The following is a 23,077-nucleotide window of genomic DNA, read 5'->3' as shown; positions in this document are numbered from 1 at the left end:
GTGCGGTTTCGAGTCCTCAAAAGATCTCGTCGGCATGTCTAGCGTATCCGGCGAGACTCCTCCAGCAACGTCGGCTTTCTTATCACACTCTATGCTAGGGTACACAGTGACATGTTTGTGTACAAACAGAAAGCCAATTAGCTTTGTATCAAGTAAGCTTAGCTTTAATATATCAGTAATGAAGTTGTGGACTGCAGATCTATTCTTCCCAGCCCAGGTAGGATGAGAGGGTGCCCAAGCCCAAGGTGTAAATTGTTTGAGTCCATATTCGAAGCAAGGGAAATATTCTTAATTTATTACGAGAATTTTGATTGCTGCATTTACTAAGGAGGATGGAAGATTTACTCCAATTTGGTGTTTGCCCTTTAATATCACAACAAATATAGCGATATGCGCAAAAACGGAGGCATCATTATTATCTCCCATACCGCAAACTATCAAGTAATTCACAAACATCGATGAATGTTGGGGACCAGAGGGGCCAGTTGGATACCTTCCAAATGATTAGAATTGAATGCTTCTAGAATGACAGTTCATTGACAACAAGACTGAAAAGATGCGGCTATAACGGACAATCTTGTCGGATACCTCCGAGTGCGCCGAAAGAAGTGAAAAGGATGGGCATTAATATTAATGGCAAATCAGACATACGTCATGGATTTAGAAATTAAGTTTATGAAATGATAATGAAACCCTTTAGATTCCAAGTCAGTTGCCACGCCTCTACCAGTACATCAGCGTATTTCCATGCCATTGACAATGGTCTCCATAGGCGTTGCTGTTGGGGGGCGAAGTATGAAAATTAAAAAAAAATCTACGAACACCCAAGATATATCTAGGAGAAGTATAGCAACGAGAGGGGAGAGTGTGTCTACGTACCCTCGTAGGCCAAAAGCGGAAGCATATAGAATGTGGTTAATGTAGTAGTACTCTTCACGATCCGATCATGATCCAGCCGATCTAGTGCCGAACGGACGGCACCTCCGAATTTAGCACATGTGCGGCGCGATGATGTCTCCTCCTCCTTGATCAATAAAGAGAAGGCGGAAAAGTAGATGGGATCACAACTAGAACGGTGGCGTGGTGGTGATCGTGCTGGTGCAGCAACGGCAGCGCTTCGCTAAGAAAAAACCGTGGACGAGAACTATGCCGGGAGGGAAAGACGGGGTAGGAGCCATGACCAATGTGCTGGGATCTCTTTCTATGCCCCTCCCCTATATTTATATGTGTGGGAGGGTTGGGAGTCCAGCCCTACTCCTAATAGGAGTTGGTGCCAAGGGGGAGAGGACTTGGACTCCATGTCAAATCCTATTCCTACTAGCTAGGACTCCCCTTTTTTCCCTTCCCTAGTCACATGGGCTTTTGAGGACTTGGTGCGCCTAGCCCAATAAGGCCAGGGCGCCTCCTCGCAGCCCATGCCAGCCCTTGGAATGTGGTGGACCCACTTGTGGACTTTCGAACCCCTGCAGAATCCTTCGGAACCTTCTGGAAGCTTCCTGGTACAGTATCGAAAAAACTGCACCTTTTTCTGGAACCCAAAATATGACTTCTCATATATAAATATTTACCTCTCGACCATTCCGAGACTCCTCATGACATCTGAGATCTCATACGGGACTCCGAACACCATTCGGTTACCAATCATCAAATATTCCAATACTACTCTAGCGTCAACCAACATTAAGCATGCAACCCTGCGAGTTCGGGAATCATGTAGTCATGACCGAGACACCTCTCTGGTCAATAACCAATAGCGGGACCTAGATGACCATATTGTTTCCTACATATACCACGAAGATCTTTTATTGGTTGAACCACGATGTCAAGGATTCGGTTAATCCGGTAGGCAATTCCCTTTGTTCGACGATACATTACCTACCCGAGATTCGATTGTCGGAATCTCCATACCTAGTTCAATATCGTTACCGGCATGTCTTTGTACTTGTTCTGTAATACAAGATCTCGTCACTAACTCATTAGCCACATTGCTTGCAAGCTCTTTACGATGTTGTATTACCGAGAGGGCCGAGAGATATCTCTCTGTCACACGGAGTGACAAATCCCAGTCTCGATTCATGCCAACCCAACAAGCACCTTCAAAGATAGCTGTAGAGCGTCTTTCTGATCACCCAGTTATGAAGTGACGTTTTATAGCACATAAGGTATTCCTCTAGTATCCGGGAGTTGCATGATCCCATGGTCTTGGGAATAGATACTTGACATGAAGAAAGCTATAGCAATAAACTCAAGTGATATGATCAAATGCTAAGCTTACGGTTGGGTCTTGTCCATCCGATCATTCTCCTAATGATGTGATCCCGTTATCAAATGAAAACTCATGTCTATAGTTAGGAAACTTTAAACATCTTTGATCAACGAGCTAGTCTAGTAGAGGCTGATGCCTACTACGCAACTTAATTCTTGTATACACGTGTTGGGCCTCCAGGCGCAGAGTTTTGTAGGACAGTAGCAATTTTCCCTCAACTGGATGACCTAAGGTTTATCAATCCGTGGGAGGCATAGGATGAAGATAGTCTCTCTCAAACAACCCTGCAACCAGATAATAAAAAGTCTCTTGTGTCCCCAACACACCAAATACAATGGTAATTTGTAGAGGTGCACTAGTTCGGCGAAGAGATGGTGATACAAGTGTAATATGGATAGTAGATACTAATTTTTGTAACAAGAACAATAAAAAAATAGCAAGGCAGCAATAGATAAAACAGAGCACAAACGGTATTGCAATGCTTGAAAATGAGGACTAGGGTCCATACTTTCACTAGTGTAATCTCTCAACAATGCTAATACAATTTGATCATATAACCATCCCTCAACGTGCGATGAAGAATCACTCCTAGTTCATATCAAGCGGATAACATAAGAAGAAATTTTTTGTAGCTATTCTTTCTGATCGATCCATCCAAGAATTTGTACTAAAGAAACACCAAGTTATTCTTTCTGATCGATCTAGCAAGAGTTCGTACTAAAATAACACTAAGTTATTCTTTCTGATCGATCTATCAAGAGTTTGTACTAAAATAACACCAAAGAAAATTCAGATTCTTAATACTCAATCCAATATAAAGAACCTCAAAGAGTGCCCCAAGATTTCTACCGGAGAGAACAAAAGACAAAAAATTGCATCAACCCCTATGCATAGATTACACTAGTAGAAAAGGGGGCTTTGGTCCAGGCCGGGTAACCCCATTAGTCCCGGTTCAGTCCAGAATCGGGACCAATGGGGGCATTGGTCCCGGTTCATGAGCCCAGGGGGCCGGCCGGGCCACGTGGGCCATTGGTCCCGGTTCATCTGGACCTTTTGGTCCCGGTTGGTGGGATGAACCGGGACCAATGGGCCTCGCTCCTGGCCCACAACCATTGGTCCCGGTTCGTGCCTCAAACCAGGACTAAAGATTAGACCTTTAGTCCCGGTTTGAGGCACGAACCGGGACTAATGGGGATGAGACCTTTAGTCCCGGTTCGTGCCACAAACCGGTACTAAAGGTCCCATTTTCAAACTCTACCCCCCCCCCCCCCCGTGGATTGCCTTTTCAGTTTAAAAAAAATAAAAGAAAATGATGGAAATGTCAACAAAATAAAAGAAAATAAGTTTCCCATGTGATATGTGGTCTAGTTGTTGGGAAAATTTGCAAATGTGAATTTTGACTTTATTTGCAAAATCTCTCTGAAATTTGTAAAAATGAGCATAACTTTTGCATACTAACTCGGATGAAAAAGTTTTTTATACGAAAAATCATCTACTCAAAAAGTTACATCCGAATTTAACTGGGGGAACCCCGTTAAACATTTTCAAAATCCTCAAAAACCTAATAGAAAAAAAGTTACGGGGCTTTTAAGATCTAGAGTGAAAAAATTCGAAAAAAATTCAAACAGTGGGCAAACTGTGGTCAAACAATGGTCAAACTAATTATTCTAGAATATTAGTGTTACTAAATAATTATTTCAGTTATTTCAATTTTGGTCAAATCTGGTCAAACTATGGTCAAACTGTGGTCAAACTAATTATTCAAGAAATATTAGTGTTACTAAATAATTATTGTTTTTTAAAACAATAGTTTCAAAATAAAACTATGAAATGTGTCACTTCATGCTCAAGCAAAATTCCTGAAGGTTAATAGGATTGACATCTTAGTATTGTCAGGAAAACAACAAGTGCAGACTTGGAGCGAGGGAGAATAGAACCCGGAAGTTAAGCGTGCTCAGGCTGGGGGAGTGGGAGGATGGGTGACCGTTCGGGAAGTTAGATGATTTGGAATGATGAGGGGTGATTAGAGGATAAATTGAGAAGTGATGAGGGGTGGTGATTACAGACTAGAGGTTAAAATAATTCAGAAATTTGAAATTCAAAAAAAAATTCAAATTTTTTTTTTCAAAAAAAATCATAAAATTTCCTTTAGTCCCAGTTGGTGTTACCAACCGGGACTAAAGGTGGAGCTCCACGTGGCCGCGCCCTTTAGTCTCGGTTCTGGATTGAACCGGGACTAAAGGGAGAGGCATTAGTACCGACATTTTAGTCCCGGTTCCAGAACCGGGACTAAAGGCCCTTATGAACTGGGACTGAAGGCCCTTTTTCTACTAGTGTTACCCCAATGTCACCTCGGGAATCCGCGAGTTGAGTGCCAAAACAAATATCAAGTGAACCAATACGATACCCCATTGTCACCGTGGGTATTCATATGCAATATATATATCAAGTTCTCTCAAATCCATAAAATTATTCAATCCGATAAGAATGAAATCTCAAGGGGAAAACTCAATTCATCACAATAAGATAGAGAAGGAAAACACCATATGATCCAACTATATTAACAAAGCCCCCGATACATCAAGATCGTACCATCAAGAACACGAGAGAGAGAGAGAGAGATTAAACACATAGCTACTAGTACAAACCCTCAACCCCGAGCGTGGACTACTCCCTCCTCATCATGGTGGCTGCCGGGATGATGAAGATGGCCACCAATGATGATTTCCCCCTCCGGCGGAGTACCGGAATGGGGTCTAGATTGGTTTTTCGTGGCTACAGAGGCTTGCGGCGGCGAAACTTCTGATCTAGGGTTATTTCTGATAGTTTCTCTATTTATAGGATTTTTCAGTGTTGGAATCATGCGAAGATGGGCCTCGAGGTGAGTACAACCCACCGGGGCACGGGCAAGGGCCCCGGCGTGCCCCGGTGTCTTGTGCCCTACTCCTTCACCTTCCAGTCCTTTCATTAAGCTTTGGGGGTCTCTTTTGTTCCAAAAAAGTCATCAAAAAGTTTCAGCTCATTTGGAGAACTTTCATTTCTGCACAAAAAACAACACCATTGTAGTTCTGCTGAAAACAACGTTAGTATGGGTTAGTTCCATGAAAATCATACCAAAATCATATAAAATTGTTGTAAACATTGCATGAATACTTCATAAATTATAGATACGTTGGAGAAGTATCAGAGGCTCACTAGGGACACAGTACTTGCTTATGTATCCACACATGTATTTAAGTTTTCGTTCAATACAATTATAGCATGAATAATAAACCTTTATCTTGAACAAGGAAATATGATAATAACCAATTTATTGTTCCCTCTAGGGCATATTTCCAATGGTATCCCAGTTGCACTAGAGTCAATAATCTAGTTCACATCACTATGTGATTAACTCCCAATGAGTTCTAGGGTTTGATCATGTTTTTCTTGTGAGAGAGGTTTTAGTCAACGGGTCTACAGCATTCACATCAGTGTCTACTTTTCAAATCTCTATGTCGTACAGTAGATGTTCCCACCACACTCCAAATTGGAGCTATGCCAAATGACTGCTCCACTATTCAATATAAATACGTATCCGGTTCGAGATTTAGAGTCATCCGAATCTGTGTCAAAGCTAGCATCAACGTAACCCTTTACGACGAGCTCTTTGTCACCTCCATAAATGAGAAACATGTCCTTAGTCCTTTTTAGGCACTTCAGGATGTTCTTGACTATTGTCCAGAGATCTACTCCTGGATCACTTTGGTACCTCCCTGCCAGACTTATGGAAAGGTGCACATCAGGTCTGATACACAACATGGCATATATACATTATAGAGCCTATGGACGAGGCATAGGGACGACTTTCATCCTTTCTCTTTCTTCTGTCGTGGTCGGGATTTGAGTCTTACTCAACTACAAACCTTGAAGCAAATGCAAGAACCCTTTCTTTGACTGGTCCATTTTGAACTCCTTCAAAGTCTTGTCAGGGTATGTGCTCTATGAAAGTCCTATCAGACGTCTTGATCTATCTCTATAGATCTTAATGCCCAGTATGTAAGCAAACTACAAAAAAAGACAGATCCGTGACACTATAACCCAAACGAAAAAAATATTGTCATGGTTATGACAGTTCTATGATGATAATTGTGACAAAACGACATATCATCATAGATGCGGTGGGCTCCTACTTCTACGACAAAAAATCATGACAGAAAATGGGCTCTTCGTCCTGGGCGAGCCGGGGACGCACCTGCATGGCATTCTTTGGGCCGTCCATGACAAAGAAATCATGGTAGAAGTGAGGGCGAGGAAACTTTCATGGAGTTCCTGGTTACGGTAGCTGGTCGATTGGGGCCGAGCGATGTAGTGTGGTTTGCGCATTTCTCTCATACGCGCGTGTGGTGCGAGCTGTGTCACTATAACTGAACCCGAGAGAGAGGCGTTCACTTACTGAACCCGAGCGATCCCCTGCTGCTATGTACTGAAGGCGATCGATCGATCCCTTCACTGCTAACTGAACCCGACCTACTCCTGTGCTGCTAATTGAACCCGTCGATCGTTGCTGCTACTTCCTAAAGCCGATCAAACCCCCGTGCGAGACGTACTGGGTTGCCTCTGGATGAACAGTGCTCGTTGCTGTTGTGCGCATGATATGTAGAATGAGTCGAGATGTGGTGATTCAAGATGGTCTGGTTAGCTATGGATGAATAGTTCCCAGTGGGGGTTGGATGAACAGGACCCCACCCATGTGTAGGCGGTTGCCGCTGGATGAACAGGACCTTGTGGTAGTACGCGGTTACCGCTGGATGAACAGGACCAGGCTCAAATGTGGTAAACTACTCACGCATCATCGGAGGGGCAAGGGTGATGATGAAGAACACCTTCGTGATCGTTAACCCCTCCGGCAAGGTGCCAGAAAAGGCCTCTAGACTGCATCTCATGGTTCTGAAACTTGTGGCGGTGGAAACTCTGATCTCTCGACTCCCCTAGGGTTTCTATAATATCTAAGTATTTATAGAGCTGAGAGGCGGTGGAAAAGATCACCGTGGGCCTCCTCTGGTACACCTCTTGGGCTCCCTGGGTCTCTTCTGGGCAGAATTATTTTTTCAAAAATCACGCTACATTTGGACTTTGTTTGATATGGATATTCTGCGAAGTAAAAAACAAGCAAAAATAGCAATTGACACTAGGCACTATGTCAATAGGTTAGTCCAAAAAAATAATATAAAGTTGCTATCAAATGAATATAAAACATTCAAGATTGATAATATAGTAGCATGGAGCAACGAAAAATTATATATACATTGGAGACATATCACGCACTAACATGACAATTATACTGGAAGTTTATGAGAAGGGCCATTTCCCCAGATAGAAGGGGAGTTGGGATGATTATACCGGGTTCCCTAAAAAATCGCTTTTACGGGAACTGTTGGAGCACCTTTTTTGGCCCAACAATCCCTAAACCAAAAATATTTACGGGGAAGGGGAACCGCTGGCGATACTCTTAGGAAGGGAGAATTTCGGGGAATTATAAACAATATGAGGGTGCCGGTCTGATAAAGCTCTTGGTTGCTGATGTAGTTGGGAGGTCATCATGGTCTATGGTCGGGGAGGACTAGTTGCGACAAGAGCATCTCTTCCTAGGGAGGTTTCAACAAAATGTTATGTTCCTCGGTGGTTGAACACAACGTTCCATTTGTACCACTGATTTCACATCTAATGGCCCATGATGCCAGATCCTATGATCGCATCTCAATTACAGGTCGCATACTAGTCATTCCCTATCTATTGAATGTTTGCCACCGGTATGAGAAAGGCTGGGACTTTTTTTAGAGAATACCAAGACCATATACATTGTCATGTTGTTCCTAAAGGTACATTGTGGATATCTATCTCTAGTTTTTTTCTATCTGAGTTGTTTATTTTAGAGACTAAAGATGTCTGATCCACCGTCTAGCCCTAGAGAACACGGACGAAATAGATAAGTGAGTTTGTGCAAAGCTTTGGACCCTTGTGTGTATTCATAATTCCACGAGTCACAATAAAGGGACTATATAGTGCACACCAGGAATGGAAATCTGGATTCTATCGGGAACGAGTTATCCGCTTAAGTCGTAATGGTTATCCATAGAGCATAATGCTTCGGCCGATCATTTTCTACCTTAATACCCGCACCATTAGTATCGGGAAGCGGATGATACGTCTCCGTCGTATATATAATTTTTTATTGTTTCATTCCAATATTATACAAGTTTCACATATTTTTGGCAACTTTTTATATGATTTATTGGACTAACCTATTGATCCAGTGCCCAATGCCAGTTCCTATTTTTTGCATATTTTTTCGCAGAAAATCCCTATCAAACGTAGTCCAAACGCGATAAAAATTTACCGAGAATAATTTTGGAATATATGTGATTTTTGGGAGGTGGAATCAACGCAAACGGGGCCCCACATTGCCCACAACCCACCAGGGCGCGCCCCAGGCCCCAGGCGCACCCAAGTGTCTTATGCCCCCCCTCGTAAGTTGGTTGGGGGCCTTTTTCTGGCGCAAGAAAGATAATTTATAGAAAAAAAATCGTGTGAAAATTTCAGCACACAATCGGAGTTACGGATCTCCGGAAATTTAAGAAACGATGAAGGGCCAGATTTGGGGAGCGTGAAACAGAAGAGAACAGAGAGGGATATCCAATCTCGGAAGGGCTCCCACCCCTCCGCCGCCATGGAGGCTATGGACCAGAGGGGGAACTCTCCTCCCATCTAGTGGGGAGGCCAAGGAAGAAGAAGAAGAAGAAGAAGAAGGGGGTTCTCTCCCTCTCTCTCTCCCGGTGGCGCCGGGGCAAGTATTGTGACGGCGATCTACATCAACAATCTTGCTACCGTCAACACCGACTTTCTCCCCCTCTATGCAGCAGTGTGACACCCCTTCTCCATGTTGTAATCTCTACTTAAACATGGTGCTCAACTCCATATATTATTTCCCAATGATATTTGGTTGTCCTATGATGTTTGAGTAGATCTGTTTTGTCCTGTGGGTTAATTGTTATCTTGGATGGTATGATTGTATATTTTATTTATGATGCTGTCCTACGGTGCCCTCCATCTCGCACAAACGTGAGGGGTCCCCATTGTAGGGTGTTGCAATACGTTCATGATTTGCTTATGGTGGGTTGCGAGAGTGACAAAAGCATAAACCCGAGTAGGTAGGATGTTGTGTATGGGATAAAGAGGACTTGATACTTAATGCTATGGTTGGGTTTCACGACCTTAATGATCTTTAGTAGTTGTGCATGCTTGCTAGAGTTCTAATCATAAGTGCATATGATCCAAGTAGAGAGAATATGTTAGCTCATGCCTCTCCCTCATATAGAATTGCAAGAATGATTATGGGTACTTGTTATTGATTGCCTAGGGACAAATGACTTACTTGTTGAAAAAAGCTATCCAATTTTATTACCTTGCAATTTATTCATAGTTTTATTCTCAAAAAGTACTCGTAGTTTTATTCTTGCAAAATAGTTTCATACTTGTTCTAGGTAAAGCGGACGTCAAATGTGCATAGAGTTGTATCGGTGGTTGATAGAACCTGAGGAAATATTTGTTCTGCCTTTAGCTCCTCGTTGGGTTCGACACTCTTATTTATCGAAGAAGGCTACAAGCAGCCCCCTATACTTGCTGGTTATCAGTGGACAAGTAGCATAACCAATCCAATGAAAAGAAGAAAGTAGGATGAATACCACAATGGCGGAACTCGGTTCAGTGAGTAGACAACAATGGCCTCTTTTGGTTCATAGGATAGGATTATCATAGGAATAGGAATCTTGTAGGAAATGAGATGACATGTATCTCAAATCCTATGAGTAGGAATAGGAAACAAGATGTCATTTGGTTGACACCAAAGGAATTTTTCCATTGAGTCTAGGGTCTTTTTTATTTTCCTATGAAATGTGGAGGATAGGAACCAATCCTATGTAGGAATAGGAATCCATTCCTATGAACCAAAGGGCTCTAAAGGAAAAAATCCTATAAGAATCCTATCCTCTAAAATTCCTATGAAATTCCTCTAAACCAAAGGAGGCCTGAATGGATTTGATGGAGGGATAGTAATACATAACATCTAGATTCAAAGGATAATAAATAGGTTACCAATTAATGGAACTATATTCAACGGAAACTAATATAGTAATAGCATAAAAAAATTAACGCAAGTGAACAAGGAATTTATTAGACATGACCAACAAGCATCCCAGCCCGGGAGTCAAAGGGTAAAGTTCATAGTTATATCCTCTTAGGGGGGTGCTCTAGCATTAACATATTATGCCAGAATCACACGAGTTCCAGAAGAGAAGAGCCCGTTGGTCGCTTGGAGCACAACACTTACTAGTATATACATCAGGACCCATCACAAATACTCAGAACAAGTTTCGTCCCAAACGGAGAACTTAATAAGTCTCATACCTGAACTATGAATGGTACAACATGCTTGATACCAATATAAATGAAATGTGATATATGGAAATTAATGAGATTAGTGTTATGGGGCTCAAATATTAAGCTTCATGTCTCTCCAGGGAAAAAAAGTTAAATCATGGAGATTCCTTGTTTACCGAACGCATTTATTTCCAATGGTATTGTGGAAAATGACATATAACAAGTGAAAATATTATATATCTCATTGTACTATGAGAGAAATGCTAATAAGAGATCGTGTATTAGCTCTCTCTGGGCGCCACACCATCTATATTCAATATAAAAGCTGAAACTAAATTTAGTGCCCCCTAGTGGCTTTTGATGATTAATGACAAACATTTAAGGGACTATTGTGCTTGATGAGTATGCACACATGTGTAGTCCCATAAGAGATTTGTTTAACCAATGGATTTTGACCCCTAAAAATGTTGAAGACATGCTTTTTGCCTGAAGACTTGGTGGAGTTTATAGTTCACAGTGCCTCAGTGAGTCACTTTGAGTATATGGCAAAATGTAATATTAAGATGGGTTGGATATCGTGGTTAGATAGCGAAACTCACTGATGCTTAGATAGAACCCAACCAAACACACAATTTATCCTTTGAAATCTCTTTGACATGCATTAGCTACGTTCGGTTACATCGGTTTTGAGATCGGCGTCATCGAGGGTGACATGTATTAATTAGTATTCGGCCCGGCTGAGTACTCAAGATATAGTTACCAAGTTCGGAGTCTTCGGTTGTGAAATATGGGTCACGGCCCTTACTTCTACATTGTGATTTAGGGAACTTAATCATTTGGGTCTCCTAGGTGTTTCTGGTTCTTCACAAGTTGTGTTTGGGTAGAACCACTAGGAATTTCTTGTGTTGTAAACCCATGTTCTATTGTGCACCTAGTACTGCAGTGTCAAATACTAGCTGAATGACTTAGAGTTGTTGGCCAGTGTCTCGGTGCTGCTGAGTTGGGAAACCAGAAGAATAACAGCTAGTTTTCGGAGCATATCTATAAATAGTAGCCTGCCTTGCTTGTTTGGCTGGGCACTCCAACACATTTATTTCACTCTCATACTTTGTGTTCCCACTCCTCTGTGTTATGGAGCCACATATTAAAAGTGTAATCTTTGAGAGAGTAGTCGAGTTGTGATTGAGCATCAAGCAAGAACATTTTCAACCCAAGAGATTTTACTTGTTAATCTTGGAATTTTCCATTTCCTAGATGGGTAGGAGTTATTTTAGAACATACATCATGTGGATCTACTTGGATCAAGTTTGTACGGATCCAAGGATCACCTCAAGATCCACCTCGAGTGATTGGGTGATTTCTATGTGAACTTAATTTTTTTTGTGGGTATATGTGAACTTAATTACCTCAAGGATAAGAACGTGAAGTCTAGGTGACTTTGGAGCATCGTGCTCAACCTCTCCAAACGAAGACTTAGAGTAGTGGCCAAGAACTTATTCATACTTGTTCTTGATATATGCTGGTTTATGATCTGGTTGCCGCGTAGATGTAGTTCCAGTTCTTCATACCCGCCTCCTCCTTTACCTTTTGGGAATAAATCTTAGAATCTCCTATTCATCCCATCTAGCTGGTAGACCTTTACCTTTTAATGTCCCATCCACATAATAGATATTGGCTCTACATGCAATGTCATTTTGCCTTGCTCACCTTCTTCTCTCAAAAAGTGTAAGTTTACAACCTACTCGTCTCCTCTCTCCTATCCACTTTTCTCTGACTCACAAATATAATGTATCAACTTGTAGGCCTACTTAATTCACCATGTGTTACTTGCTCTAAGAAATAAAGAGATCACAATGGTAAATATCTCTTTATAACAAGATAAAAAAAATAGTGTGTGTGTGAAAGGACTAAGTACATCAATGTAATGAGAATATGCTATAATACCAGAGCTGCTACTTGCCTAACTGGTAGGACGGGCATACCATATTGTTGCTTCGAACACGAACAAAAATAGCACCAACATGAGTCTCTCTCTGCTCCTTCTTCTTGATGTGATCTTGACAAAATTTCTTTTTAACACAGTACAATCGTAGATGCTTACATACAAATACATACGGTCATCCCTATGAACACACACGCACACACACCCTACCCCTATAGACACTTCGTAGTGGACAGGAACATCTCCTCACACTAAATGAAACATCGCCGAAAAGTCTGAAATAAATTCAGAAAGATGTACACACTAATTTCAAGTCCAGGACTTGAATCGTAGTGGGATGGTCCCACTAAAGAAAACTAATCGTTTGAGCTACGTCCAGTTCGCATCCCGACTAGATTTCTGGTCCTATAAACCTACTTCAACAACACCCTGCTTGCCGTATATACTGGCCAAAAAGTAACTAGTCATATGTGAAGGTGTCAAACTTTCCCGGCCGCAACCACCATATGCTCGTAACTTCCAACCACTTTGAGGGGTTCAGTCGGTGTCCCGCTGCTATTGTGCCGCTGGCTACTACTTGTATTATAAGTTTTTTTTTCTCAAGGCTGATGGTATGGTAGGACGATAACCTTGATTACTTTCGGCCTGCATTTCGATGTTTCTTTTTTATTTCCCGAAGAGTGTTTACTGCTAGTTTGGTCAATAGATCCGAATGTAAAAAATGTTTACAAAAGAATGACACACACACACACACACACACACACACACACACACATATATATATATATATATATATATACATACATATATACATATATACATATATATATATATATATATATATATATATATATATATATATATATATATATATATATATATGCTATTGCCCTAAAACTAACGCACATATAATGGAAGCACCACTTAGTGTGAAGAAGTAGAAGATATTAGCGATGGCCAAAGTATCTTGTATGAATGCAAAAATAATACCTCTATCCCAAAATAAGTGTCTTAACTTTGTACTAATTTTAATACAAAGTTGTACTAAGCTTGAAACACTTGTTTCGAGAGGGAGGGAGTATATAATAGCAGGAAGGAGAGCATCATGTCCTGGTTGGAGAGTGTTCGGTAAGGAATTGTCAAGCATACAAGTAGTGTGAGGAAACACAATTATGTCATTTAAGGGAGATTGGGCCTAATCTCAATTGGAAATAAATTATCAGTCTGATGTGTTTTAGGGCTCTACGCGACTTGTTCCTAGTCGGTTGACTAATAACAGTGTCTACTGCTATTGCTAATTAAACGTGATTGCCTTGCAAAGACACATATCCTAGAGTGCACGAACACACCATATACCCTGACAAGCAAAAAATATATTTGTAGTTCTTTGCAGATGTTCACAATACCATGGCACATGTTTCGAATTCCCACGAGAATGGTATCCTTTACTACCAAGGATGCAGATTAAAAGTTTGTTCACTATAAGTCAAGCATTTACTAAATCGTTGCGCAAAAATTGTATTTACTGATAACCCCGTGAAGTAGTTCGGACAGAATCACCAAAATGCCGTTTAGGAGGAAGGGTCAGGTGTTGATACTCCACCACGCCTAGAATGGCTGGATCAGCTCAATCCATCGCCAGGAGGTAGATGCGGTGGAAATTTCTCATGGTCAGCCTCCTACGACAGGTAGGGCACTTCTTTTGAAATCGGATGGAGGCCTCTATGCATTTCTTGCAGAAGATGTGGCCGCAGATAGTAGACGATGCATCGACCAGCTCATTGATGCAGACTGGGCAGGTGAATTTTGGTTCCCTTGGGAGATCCTTCACAGGTGCCGGGCGTCCCTGCGCCACCTTGGGCTATAGTGTTTAGCAGAGCTTTAGGGATACATATAGTAACAATAATATTTCGTATATGTAAAGCAGTAGCACAGTCTAGAGTTATTACAGAGAATCTGTTGGCTTCACGTGTATCCAGATTGTGTGTTAACAGGTTGTTGTTGGACGCTCCAGAAAGATCATGTCGTGTAGGGTTTATTCCTAGTGAAAGCATTGTGTTCACATGCCCATCAGAAGCTCCTTCTAGAAAAAAAAATGCAAGACATACGAAGTTAATAAACGGGAAACATGGTCCTCCCAAGACTTAATAGTCTATGTGTAATTGGAAAATTCAAATATGAATATGGGTAAATTGTTCCGGTAATACATCTTTCAGGTTAGCATTTTACTTGGAGCTTTTTTTTATCACATAATAGCTACTTAGTGGATGCATGGCTTCATTCTGATCACAGATGCTGGACTAAAAAACAGTGGTGTTTGTTACAAGATAAGTTGATTTTTATCCAGTATAGTACGCTGCTGGCTTCCTAGGCTAGAAGTCCCACACTAATGTCTACATATCCAACTAATCTCAGTCATAAATCATATTTTAATCAACGACTTACATTGCCGCAATGGTGAGTCGTTGAACATGTCTAACATGCAATTAATATCATACCAAATATCAATATCGGCATAAATTTACATCATAATTGGTGCACAATTAATATCTACCTAATATTAACGTGCAACTAATATCATATCTATTATTAATGTGCATTAAATGTACACATTTACTACTAGCCTTAATAAGGATATGCATGGGCAAGATCTCAGTAAATCTATCTATACCTGGCAGTGAGGTATCCATGTTGGCGTTGTGCAGAACCATGTCTGCAGTAAAGGAGAAAGTGCCAACATTGCCCATCACATAAGATATTCTAGAATTTTCACTCACACCTTCATGATATTGGATGTCAGATTCATCGCCCCATAGCCAGGGGAAGATGCTATCTGTCTTAACGATTGTTAATTTTGTCGGTATTGTCGGTTGTGAGCCATGTAGGTCTTGATAGCAAACATCATTGTTGGCTATATTGGTCGCCTCGTCATGTTATAGTACTTTATCTGCCCAAACAACAAGAGATATCTACAACACACATGGTTAATTAAATGGTAATATTTGATATCTTGCTTGGAAATGGACTTGGTTGCCTGAAAACCAAAGGTCCAAAAAAGAAGGAAAGAGAGGAACACCTTGTTTGGGTATTTTCTAAACAAGATTTCCTCGAGCCGGCTCGCGAGCGCCCGGAGGCGCGGCCGCCAAAGAGGCAGCAATTGCAACGTTAGCAAAAACTTGAACCTTTGAATTAATATCAGATTCAGATCATTAGCTTTGATAGAGTAGAAGATATCTTTTTGTAACTGTTACAGGGATTCAACCGCAGCCCTTAAATATGCAATATTTATATGAAAACCCTGTGGAGGTTCAGGTACGTAGTCCACGGTTGATCACCTTTGATGATAAGTATTTGTTGGGAATGATACAAGGCAGAGTGATAAACGTGATACTGTTGTTGAGTAGATCACTGGATACGACTACTTCGCGTTCCAGTTTTTCTCGAAATACTCTAATCTACGCAATCGCGGTTGGAGCAGAGAAAAGCAGTAAGAGCTTACATCTTCTCTCGGGCGTTGTCCCGAGCCTCACAAACTGGGGATCGGCCGCGGCGGCAAGGCCCACCACATCCTGCATCTGCGGTTGCCAGTTTGCCACGGCCGCATCCCGCCGGAGCCGCCAACGCCAAGGCCAGCGCTGCCAGCCTGATTAGCTCACCTGGGACTTGGAGGTGGCCGGAGACGAAGAAAGGGGACTTTGACCAATGGCTTACTGGACTTGACTACCTGAGGGGATCAATATATAGCCAGCGGGTGCCTGGCGAGCGCCGTGCTCCCTGTTCTATATCTAACCGGACCACACGTAATTACTTCCTGCCAGGGAATGAGAGAATCGCCCTACGGCCGATGACACGCGTCAGAATACAGCTGGTTGATATGCGTGGTGCTTGCATTATTTCTGGATTTATTTCAGGATTTTTGGCGATGCGCTTTCAGTGGGAGGAGACGTTTCAATCAACGACGAGACGCCTACGGTAACTTCGTAAATCCCAAGATGATATGCCAGTTCGGTCTTTCGGAGATGCTCATAGGTGTAGGGTGTGCGTGTGTACATTCACAGGGATGAGTGTATGCACATGTATATGAGCGCTTGTATCTGTACTGATGTTAAAAAAAATACAGCTGGTATGCGTGAGCTTGGCCTCTCTTGGTTTTGGGTTTCCCTCCTATCTATATTGGACGTTCACCACCAATTTGAAAAAAGGTTGGGATTTTTTATTTTTTCTTCGCAAGAAATCCAAGGCCATACAAACTAAAATTGTCCAGCTCTTACAAGACCAACTTTACGAAATTAGAAAACAAAACACATATTCGTGAGTATATCACTGCCATCTTCCTCTTGCATTGATCAGCGGTGTGCCGTGAGCAAAGATCGATCCGTCTCTGGATCTCCGCAACACCCTTGACGCCAAGGTGACATTGTTGAGACAAACAATCATCTTGACCATAGCAAAGAAATTGATCCAAATCCAAGACAAGGATGAGTAGGGCAAAATTGGTAGCTTCGTGGCATCAACAGGAGAAGGAACAAATCCAAGATCTGGGTAAAAATTGCTCAAGTTAAAATACACTCACTCTCCTCCAGGTGGGACACATCCCACAACCCTAAGATCGCCCTCCATGTCACCAAGAAGCTGTCTACGAGGGAGCAGACAAGGAAGAAGAAGTAGGAGAATGACAATGCCGCCTCTAGTGCGACCCTAGGATCGGCGCTAATGGCACCATCTCCACCACGCCATCACAACATCGTTGTCATCGCCTCTGCCATTTCATTCATGGGCACCAATGCCTCCATGGTACCTTTCATGTTAAATTTTGTAATCCACTCGTATAGTAGTGTCATACCTCCCTGAATACAGTAAAAATTTGGAAGAAAATTGTAGTCATTTTCTTGTAAATAAAGTTCAGCCACCTCATATATATCAGAGATGCGATGGCCGATTGAGCACCTAATCAATCAATCTATCACTTTTACATTTATCTTTTTATCTCTCCTTTGTTTTATTCTTCTCCGTGCTTCTTTGTCCTTCATGTTCGGTGGCAGTGATCCACAAGACCCTACGGGTGTTCAGGTCGACCTAGGGTATCCCATAGCAAGTGCTCCCTCGTGGGGTCCCTATCAGGCATGTGGGGTTTCGGGTCCTCAAAAGATCTCATCGGCATATCTTGTGTATCCGGCGAGACTCCTCAGGCGACGTTGGCTTGCTTATCATGCTCGACGACGGGGTACACATTGACATGTTTGTGTGCAACTAGAAAGTCAATTAGCTTAGTAGCAAGTAAGCTTAGCTTTAATTTGTCAATAATAAAGTTATGGACTGCAGATCTGTTCTGCCCAGCCCAGGTAGGATGAGAAGGTGCCCAAGCCCAAGGCGTAAATTGTTAGACTCCATATTTTGACTGGAGCAAGGGAAATATTCTTATTTGATTACGAGAAATTTGATCAGTATATTTACTAACGAGGATGGAACATTTACTCCAATTTGGTGCTTTGCCGAGAAGTGTCACAAGAAATATAAGGATATGTGCAAAAATGGAGGCCTCATTATTATCTGCCCTAACGCAAACAATCGAGTAATTCCCAAACATCGAAAAATGTATGGGGGCGGGCAGAGGGCAAGTTGGATACCTTCCAAATGATTAGAATTAAAGGCTTCTTGTAGACAAAGTGACAGTTCATTGACTACAAGAGTGAAAAGATAAGGCGACAACGAACAACCTTGTCGGATACCTTCGAGTGCCCCGAAAGTAGTGAAAAGGTTGGGCATTAGTGTTAACGACAAATGAGACATATGTCATGCATTTGAAAATTAAGTTTATGAAATGACAATGCAACCCTTTCGAGTCCAAGTCAGCCGGCCACACCTCCACCAGCACATCGACGTATTTCCATGCCATTGCCAATGGTCTCCGTAGGCGTTGCACCATTGCAATGCTTTGGGATGGACCTAGGTTGCTCCATGACAAGGTTGACATCCAAACTCATGTCGACGACTTCTACAAAGATTAGTTTTAGGGACAACCTAGGGGAGGGGTGGGGTTGCACCCGGACACATGGACTGGTGCCAACAAGGTGTCGGAAGCCGAGAATACCCTCATCCTCCTCCCTTACACGAAAAATGATGTTGAAGCTGCTATATTGTCCATGCGGCCGGATTCGGCACCCGGTCCGATGGTTTGCATGTATGGTTCTTTTTGGAATTTTGGAGTGCCGTCAAAGGGGCGGTGTCGGTGTCAAAACTGGCGGATTTCGGGTAGGGGGTCCCGAACTGTGCGTCTAAGGTGGATGGTAACAGGAGGCAGGGGACACGATGTTTTACCCAGGTTCGGGCCCTCTTGATAGAGGTAAAACCCTACGTCCTGCTTGATTGTTCTTGATGATACGAGTATTACATGAGTAGATTTACGACGAGATCAGAGAGGCTAAACCCTAGAAGCTAGCCTATGGTATGATTGTATGTTGTCCTACGGACTAAAATCCTCTAGTTTATATAGACACTGGAGGAGGCTAGGGTCAAGGTCGGTTACAAAGGAGGAGATATCCATATCCGTATTGCGTAGCTTGCCTTCCACGCCAAGTAGAGTCCCATCCGGACACGGGACGAAGTCTTCAATCTTGTATCTTCATAGTCCAACAGTCCGGCCAAAGGATATAGTCCGGCTGTCCGGAGACCCCCTAATCCAGGGCTCCCTCAGTAGCCCCTGAACCAGGCTTCAATGACGACGAGGCCGGCGCGCAGTGTTGTCTTGAGCATTGCAAGGCGGGTTCCTCCTCCGAATACACCATGGAAGAGTTTGAATTCAAGGATAGTGTCCGACCCTGTAAAATAAATTCCACTTTCCACCGTAGAGAGAGTAATACTTCCATAAATCCAATCTGCTGACATGTTTTGATAGTATGACATCACTTCATGGCCCGGTTATTATTCGAACCGCTTTTTCTCAACCAGTTCCGCACATAACGTGAGGCGGTTTTCTCGATACGTCTTGTCAAAGCAGAGATCGTGTTCCCCTTATCATGGGATTCTCATCAATACGGACGTGGGTAACCCAACCGGGCCATCAATTACGGCGCCTGGGGAATAAGTGGTTTTGCGAGGCAAGTGGGGAGACTCATCGTTTCCTCCGCCCTTATAAAAGGGACAAAGATCTACTTTTTTCACCCACGCCTTCTTCCTTCTCGCTTTCCCATTCCCACACACTTGAGCTCTAGCACCCAAGCTCGCGCCCTTCTTCTCAAACTACTCCAAGCATGTCTGGAGCAAGAGGCAAGTGGATGGCTTCCTCTGTCATAGAGGAAGACATCAAAAAGTTACGGGAGGCCGGATACCTAGCTACGCGCACCGGCTGCCGAATGCGGGGCAGGTCGTTCCGATGCCCGAACCCCATGAGAGGGTAGTTTTTCTCACCCACTTTGTCCGCGGACTAGGATTTCCACTCCAGCCGTTCGTCCGCGGCTCATGTTCTACTACGGGCTGGATTTTCATGATCTGGCCCCCAACTTCATCCTCAACATCTCGGTGTTTATCGTCATGTGTGAGGCCTTCCTCCGCATCAAGCCCCATTTCGGCCTGTGGCTGAAGACTTCTAATGTCAAACCGAAGGTGGTGGTCGGCCAGCAGGTGGAGTGCGGAGGAGCCATGGTGGGCAAGATGCCAAACGTCACCTGGCTCGAAGGCTCCTATGTGGAGAGCATAAAGGGATGGCAATCGGGGTGGTTCTACATCACCGAGCCGCGCGACACCAACTGGGTGGCGGCCCCCAAATTTCGATCCGGAATCCCCACGCGGTTCACCTCCTGGAAAGAGAAGGGCCTGTCTTGGGGTTCTTCGGCATAGCTAACCGGACTCCAAACCTGTATCCAGAACATGATGAACAGGAAAATTAAACTTGTCAACGTTGTCCCGGTTATGCTCGTCTGCCGGATCCTTCCGTGCCAACGACGGGCATTCAATTTGTGGGAGTTCGACTCGGCCAAGCACCAGATGCTGTGAGAGCTCTATGACACGACGCACAAAGACGTCTGGAGGGTGTTGTTCAAGAGCGTCGAGATCCCTCCCCCTCTCACCGAAGACCGCGGACTCAGCGCAAAGCGCCATGCCGGTCCGGTAAGCATTTATATTTCTCGGGGTATTTATTTGCCCAGGTATAGTTATGGGTAGGATCTAAGCTCCCATGTCACTAACAGGACTGGTTAAAGATGGCAGAGCAACTTGATTGCCCAGCACCCCTGCCCGAAGATCTGGCAAACGCTCTTCTGGCGAAGATGCTGACCCCGGCACCTTACGAGGTGCTGGAAAAGACGGCCAAGAAGAAGGCCGCGGGGACCCGAAAGGGTGTCCGGCGCAAGATGGTTCTGTCGTACTCATCATCCGATGAGTCCAACGCGCACTCCTCCCACGGAAACGAGGAGGAGGAGAAAAGTTCTCCCCCCTAGCCCGGGGAGACAAGAAAAGGAAGGCCGACCCATCCGGGGAGACCGAAGGGTCCAAGAAGGGAAAGACCCTCCCTCCGGACTGTGCCACGACGGCCGCCGACAGTGTGACGAGTGGCTACCCAGGGACAAGCCCCTGGTGAAATTGTATGTGTCCGGACACCATAGTATTTCATGGTACATTTTATTGTACTGCCCTTGCTCATGTCGAACCCGATTATGCAATCCAGCTCGAGCTCGTCTCGACGTATCCTCGTCGAGCGGCTCTTTGAGCTCGTCGGATATGAACAGAGGTTCTCCTCCGACGGCTTCCACCCCTCGCCCTACGAACAACACCGAGGTGGTGTCTCAAGAGGCACCGTCCCAAGGGGAGGCGGTCCTGGGGGTGCCTCACGGCGACCTCCCGGACCCTGGGTACCAAGGGAGCGAGGCTCCTACGGGCTTCGAGTTCGGGCCCCAGCCGGACACTGCGCCAGAACCCTCGATGGTTCCGGACTCTGGTAGGCTGTCCCCCATTAAGGGGGCCACCATCCGTGCCGGTGTCCTCTGTCCAACCAGAGGCACCGGACAACTTGCTGGAAGCGCTTCACAGCGCCTCCATCTATGAAGAACACCGCACTATCATGAGTGCGGTGGTTAAGAAGGTTCAATCCGCCAAGAACGGGCTGACCGAAGCTTGCGCCAGCCTCCTAACAGGCTTTGAGGTAAGCATTCAAAATATAAAAATATTACTGCATAGATAGTAGCCCCTAATGCTCTGTTCGGCGTTCGCGAAGAACAACCGAATAGAGTATCAAATGATAACTCAGGAGTCTAATCAGAGTATGTCTATGTGTATGTGCAGGCTTCCCTGCTGGCTGCTGCCACATGTACTGCGGAGGTCTCTGCGCTGAAGCAGGCTCTGAAGCGGTCCGAGGACGAGCTCGGCCTTACCAAGGGGCAGCTCGAAGAGAGCAAAGGTAAGATATACCCCATTTTATATAGTTAAAAAGAAGTACTTTGCAAAGTAATAGGATCATCATGAATTTGTCAGGGGCCATGACCGAGGTGGAGACCCTGAGGAAGGCGTTGTCCGTGGCCGAAGACAAAGCGGCCAAAGAACGTATTGAGCGGGAGAAACAAGAAGCCCGAGTGGGCGAGGTGCAGCAAGAGCTCGAGGCTCTTGCCAAGAAGCACGAGTCCTTGGAGGTTGAATCCAAGACGCGGGAGTCCGAGCTCACGCAGGCGCTTGAATGCGCCCGGAGCGCCAAGGCTGAAGCCCACAAGGCCCTCCAGGAGATTGATGCGGCAAAGATGATAGCAGCGGGCAAGGCATTCAATATGCAAAGCAAGCATGTGAAGGAGACTTTCCTTGTTCTTACCTGAGTTCGGAGCTCTCCAGGAGGGTTTGCAGATCTTCCCCACAGCGTGCTGGATGCCGCTGAGTTTTACCGGGATGAGGAGGGGAGCTTAGCGGAGAAGTTGTTCTGGTCTCAGTATACTGGTACCGAGCACCCCGTGACCTTGAGCGACCAGCTGAAGCAGTTGGCCGAACTTCACAAGGCGGCCGAACAGGCCATGAGGGGCCTTATAGTATGGATGTGGCCTGGCGAGCCCCTGTCCGGTAGCTACTTCGGTCTGGTGCGACGGCTGGTGGAAGCCTGCCCACGGCTTGAGGTCATCAAGCGATCCGTCTGCATCGAAGGTGCGCGCAGGGCTTTTGCCCTGGCGAAGCTGCACTGGGCGAAGCTGAACGTCGTGAATCTTGTGAAGGAGGGGCCGCCGGAGGGCAAGGAGCATCGCCGCCCCGAGAATTATTATGAGGGTCTCCTGGAGGGATCCCGCCTAGTGGCAGATGAGTGTGCCAAGGATGTAATTTTTGAATGAACATGCTCAGGTGATCCTGTAATGTGAAACGAGTTCATTTGCGCCATGCGATGCTTTATTAATTTAAAATATTACCTTTTGTGCGGCCATTCATAAAATCTGAGAGTTGGCTAGTCGTCGGCTTCTGCCCCCATGTAATTAGTACCAGGGTGT

General features: G+C 44.2%; 1 pseudogene; it reads right to left on the bottom strand.

Moving 5' to 3' along the window:
* LOC123057123 (uncharacterized) overlaps positions 1-23,077 on the bottom strand; it is a 122,915-nt pseudogene that overhangs the window by 23,961 nt on the left and 75,877 nt on the right.

Source organism: Triticum aestivum, chromosome 3A (genome assembly GCF_018294505.1).
Source record: "Triticum aestivum cultivar Chinese Spring chromosome 3A, IWGSC CS RefSeq v2.1, whole genome shotgun sequence".
NCBI lineage: Eukaryota > Viridiplantae > Streptophyta > Magnoliopsida > Poales > Poaceae > Triticum > Triticum aestivum.
This window is presented reverse-complemented; position numbering and strand designations above follow the sequence as displayed.